Below are 5,601 nucleotides of genomic sequence, written 5' to 3'. Positions count from 1 at the left end.
GTTTTCTGATTTTTTTGTGTTTTTGGATAGGTTATTAACTTCTAAGGGTTCCTGTAACAACAATTCATGGGTTGCCTCCCACGCAGCGCTTCTTTTTCGTTATTAGCTTGACGTTCCGTACCTTTCTCAAGTAGTCAACAAAATGGCACTAACCACCTCTCGGTTTGCCATGTCCCCATAGTAGTGCTTCAACCGCTGACCGTTAACCTTGAATGCTTGGTCCGGATCATTCTCAAAAATTTCCACCGCTCCATGTGGAAACACAGTTTTGACAATAAAAGGTCCAGACCACCTTGATTTCAACTTCCCAGGAAAAAGTCGGAGCCGAGAGTTGAATAAAAGAACTTGTTGCCCTGGCACAAATAACTTAGGATGTAGCTTCCTATCGTGCCACCTCTTCACCTTTTCCTTATACATTTTGTTATTCTTGTACGCTTGAAGTCGAAATTCATCAAGTTCATTAAGCTGAAGCATTCTTTTCTTACCAGCTGCATCTAAATCCAGGTTCAATTTCTTCAATGCCCAGTAGGCCTTATGCTCAAGCTCCGCCGGTAGATGACATCCCTTACCGTACACCAACTGAAACGGTGACATCCCAAGTGGAGTTTTGTATGCTGTTCTGTAAGCCCAAACAGCTTCATCGAGCTTTAAAGACCAATCCTTCCTTGACGGACAAACAACCTTCTCTAGAATACGCTTTATCTCTCTGTTAGACACTTTCGCTTGACCATTTGTTTGCGGATGATAGGCAGTAGCTACTCGATGATTCACATTATAATGCTGCATCATAGAAGTGAACTTACGGTTGCAAAAATGCGATCCTTCATCACTTATGATTACCCGAGGTGTTCCAAACCTTGTGAAAATTTGCTTATGAAGAAAATTTAGCACTGCCTTTGCATCATTTGTCGGTAAAGCTTTAACTTCGACCCATTTTGAGACATAATCGACTGCCAGCAAGATGTACTGATTATTGCAAGACGAGATAAAAGGCCCCATGAAATCGATTCCCCATACATTAAAGACCTCGACTTCAAGCATCACATTTAATGGCATCTCATCCTTCCTTGACAAATTTCCCACTCTTTGGCAACGATCACACCTTAAAACAAACTGATGAGCATCCTTGAACAAAGTAGGCCAGAAAAAACCTGCTTGCAGAATACGAGCTGCCATCTTCTCACCTCCATAGTGTCCCCCATAAACCGTGGAATGGCAGTCTCGTAATATCCCCTCCGTCTCACAGAACGTGATACATCTCCTGATGATCTGATCAGCTCCCTGTCTAAACAAATATGGTTCATCCCACATATACCACTTCACCTCATGCAGAAACTTCTTCTTTTGAGCGGATGTCAAATTAAGAGGCATTATATTGCTGACGAGATAGTTTACAATATCTGCAAACCATGGTTCTTCCTCCTGAATTGCTAACAACTGCTCATCCGGAAAAGATTCATTGATTAACGTTCTATCTTGTGAAGTAGAATCGGGATTCTCCAACCTAGAGAGATGGTCAGCTACTTGATTCTCAGTACCTTTTCTATCTTTGATCTCTAACTCAAATTCCTGAAGTAAAAGCACCCAACGAATGAGTCTCGGCTTCGAATCCTTCTTAGAGACCAGATAGCGAATAGCTGCATGATCAGTGAATACTGTTACTTTCGTACCAAGCAGATAAGATCGAAATTTCTCAAAGCCAAAGACTATAGCCAAAAGCTCCTTCTCAGTAGTGGTGTAGTTCAATTGGGCACCATTTAAAGTCTTACTCGCTTAGTAGACCACATGGAAGAGATTTTTCTTGCGCTGTCCCAGAACTGCACCTACCGCATAATCACTCGCATCACACATCATCTCAAATGGTTCTGTCCAATCTGGTGCTGTAATGACTGGTGCCGTGATCAAACTCTCCTTGAGAGTCTCGAATGCTGCCAAACATTCATCATCAAATTTGAAAGGCACATCTTTCTCAAGAAAATTGCACAACGGCTTAGATATCTTTGAAAAGTCCTTGATGAATCACCGATAAAAACCCGCATGACCAAGAAAACTACGGATTCCTTTCACAGAATTAGGTGGGGGAAGATTTTCAATGACTCTCACCTTGGCCTTGTCCACCTCCAGACCCTTGCTAGAGACCTTATGCCCAAGGATAATGCCTTCACGCACCATAAAATGACATTTCTCCCAATTAAGCACCAAATTAGTTTCCATGCATCTTTTGAGTACGGCGCACAGATTATTCAAATATTCATCATATGAGTGTCCAAAGACGGAGAAGTCATCCATGAACACTTCGACGTTATTTCCAATCATGTCAGAGAATATAGCCATCATACATCTCTGAAAAGTGGCCGGGGCGCCACATAACCCAAACGAAACTCTGCGAAAAGCAAATGTGCCAAATGGACAAGTGAAAGAAGTCTTTTCCTGATCCTTCCTTGTGGCTTTGTTCAATTTTCTATAATCCATGCATACTCTCCATCCTGTAACTGTTCGAGTAGGGATGAGCTCATTCTTTTCATTTGCGACCACAGTGATACCTCCCTTCTTAGGTACACATTGTACGGGGCTCACCCACGAGCTGTCAGAAATAGGATAAATGATGCCTGCATCTAGCCATTTCAGAATTTCTTTCTTCACCACCTCCTTCATGATGGGATTCAGTCTTCACTGCTGTTCCACAGTTGGCTTACTACATTCCTCTAGCAGAATTTTATGCATACAATATGAAGGACTTATCCCCTTGATGTCTGCTATGGTCCATCCTATAGCCGATTTGAATTCTCTCAAAATCCTTAAGAGCTTGTCTTCCTCACTACCTGAAAGGTCAGATGAAATAATAACAGGTAACGTAGATGAATCACCTAAAAAAGCATACCTCAAGTGTTCAGGTAATGGTTTGAGCTCCAAGGTAGGTGCTTCCTCTGTTGATGGTTTGAGCTTCCCTTCAGCATTCTTAAGGTCAGAAGTACCAAGAGATTCAAATGGTATGTCCAGCTTTCGCTTCCATGGAGAAGCGTTCATATATTGTAATTGCTCGTTGCTATCTTCATCATCGCTGTCAAAATCCCCCACTAAGGCCTTTTCCAATGCATCAGACATTAGCATGTGATCGAGTTTCGAAGTAACCGCAGTATCAATCACATCCACTTTTAAGCACTCCTCATCTTCTGTAGGGAATTTCATTGCCTTGAATACATTAAAGGTCACATCCTGATCTTGGACCCGTATAGTAAGTTCACCTTTTTGCACATCTATCAAGGTACGGCCAGTAGCCAAGAAAGGCCTTCCCAAGATTATGGGAATCTTCTTATCTTCCTCAAAATCCAGAATAACAAAATCTGCTGGAAAGAAGAGCTTATCCACCTTGACGAGCACATCCTCAACTATGCCCCTTGGGTAAGTAATGGAACGGTCAGCCAATTGTAGCGACATGTATGTGGGTTTTGGATCAGGCAGATCCAGCTTTTTAAAGATCGACAACGGCATCAGATTAATGCTTGCTCCCAAATCACAAAGGCACTTGTCAAAAGTCAGATTGCCAATTGTGCAAGGAATGGTGAAGCTCCCTGGATCTTTCAGTTTTGGTGGTAACTTTTGTTACAGAACAGCGCTGCATTCTTCCGTGAGAGCAACGGTTTCAAGGTCATCCAGTTTCACCTTCTTTGAAAGAATAGTCTTCATAAACTTCGCATAACTAGGCATTTGTTCCAGAGCCTCAGCGAAAGGTATATTGATGTGAAGTTTCTTGAACACCTCTAGAAACTTCCCGAACTGTCTATCCAGCTTTTGTTGCTGCAATCTCTTAGGAAAAGGTGGTGGAGGATAGAGCTGTTTCTCCCCTGTATTAGCCTCAGGCAGAGTGTGTTCAACAGTAGTCTTCCTTGGTTCCGCCGCTTTCTCCTTTTGCTTAGATTCTTCACCTCTAATTTCAGCTTCTACTTCTTTTACCTTTTCAGCATCAGCTACTTTTCCAGACCTTAAGGTAATAGCCTTGACTTGCTCTTTAGCTTCCTTCCTGCCTGGTACTTCCGTGTCACTGGGAAGAGTGCCAGGTTGACGATTGAGCACTGCATTGGCTAATTGACCAATTTGATTTTCCAAGGTCTTGATAGAAACCGCCTGACTCTTGCACAACAGCTTAAGTTCCTCAAAATCAGCACTAGTGGGTGCAGCTGTACTTCCCTGTTGAGGATATGATTGCCTTGTAGCATACTGCTGTGGTTGCTGGAATCCAGGTGGGTTAAACTGTTTACTCACTCCTTGCTGATATGGTTGCTGAATAGCATTCTGATTATTCCCCCAGCTGAAATTTGGATGATTTCTGTTATTAGGATGATAGGTTGCTGGCACAGGCTGCTGTTGTCGCTGATAATTATTCACATACTGAACAGATTCGTTTACAAGAGAACACTGATCCGTAGCATGAGAACCTGCACAAAGCTCACAAACCATAGCTATTTGATTAACTCCATACGTAGCCAGAGAATCAACCTTCATTGATAGCGCTTGGAGCTGGGCTGCAATAGCGGTGGCTGCATCAACTTCCAGAATACCTGCTACCTTGCATGACGTCATCCTCTGAGTTGGGTTTTGATGCTCATTTGCAGCCATCGTCTCTATAAGATTATACGCCTCAGTATAGCTTTTAGCCCATAAGGCTCCTCCAGCTGCTGCATCGAGCATGGGCCGAGATTGGGCCCCCAAACCATTATAGAAACCAGTGATCACCATCCAATCCGGCATTCCATGATGTGGACATTTTCTCAACATTTCCTTGTAGCGTTCCCAAGCCTCGCACATAGATTCTGTAGGTTGCTGTGCAAACTGAGTAAGAGCACTCCTCATAGCAACAGTCTTTGCCATTGGATAAAACTTCACCAGAAACTTTTGCGCAAGATCTTGCCACGTAGTGATGGACCCAGCTGGTTCAGAATGTAACCAGTCTTTAGCCTTATCCCTCAGTGAGAATGGGAAAAGCCTCAACTTGATAGCCTCATCAGTCACGCCATTATACTTAAAAGTGCTGCAGATCTCGACAAAATTCCTTATGTGCATGTTGGGGTCTTCAGTTGCCGCTCCTCCAAAAGAAACAGAATTCTGCACCATCTGAATAGTGCCCGGCTTGATTTCAAAGGTGTTAGCTTGAATAGCCGGATGAAGGATGCTTGACTGAATGTCATCAATTTTAGGCCGAGAAAAATCCATAAGAGCTGGATCAGCTTGAACAATACGATCTCCCATGTTTACTGGTTCTTTCTACTCAGTTCCTGAATCCGAATCCTCAAAATCTAACTTCTCCAGAATATCAAGAACTTCGTCTGTCTCCTCAGCTGTATCTAAAGTCCTCTTGCGAGCACGAGAACGAGTTTGCATAAACGCTTGCTAAAGTACCTGAAACACAACCGAAAAGAGTAAGTAACTACTACGTCCTAATCACTGAGTCCTATGACCAATGATGGTAAGTACATAAACTAAACAAATATGCCGAGTCCCCGGCAGCGGCGCCAAAAACTTGTTAGGGCGAAAACACGCGCTAATATTCACGCAAGTATACGCGTTCGCAAGTAATATAGAATACTTTCTAGTTCGTTCCCT

At 43.0% G+C, this 5,601-nt stretch overlaps 1 non-coding gene across 1 annotated transcript; it reads left to right on the top strand.

The window, feature by feature from the left end:
- The first annotated feature begins 4,747 nt into the window (after positions 1–4,747).
- Positions 4,748–4,854, top strand: LOC141715497 (small nucleolar RNA R71). The gene has a single exon (XR_012572257.1). It is a non-coding gene; the product is annotated as a small nucleolar RNA R71 (small nucleolar RNA).
- Positions 4,855–5,601: the final 747 nt, after the last annotated feature.

The sequence above is a fragment of the Apium graveolens genome, chromosome 3 (genome assembly GCF_009905375.1).
Source record: "Apium graveolens cultivar Ventura chromosome 3, ASM990537v1, whole genome shotgun sequence".
Classification (NCBI taxonomy): domain Eukaryota; kingdom Viridiplantae; phylum Streptophyta; class Magnoliopsida; order Apiales; family Apiaceae; genus Apium; species Apium graveolens.
Note: the sequence above shows the minus strand (reverse complement) of the source record. Positions and strands in the feature narration are given on the sequence as shown.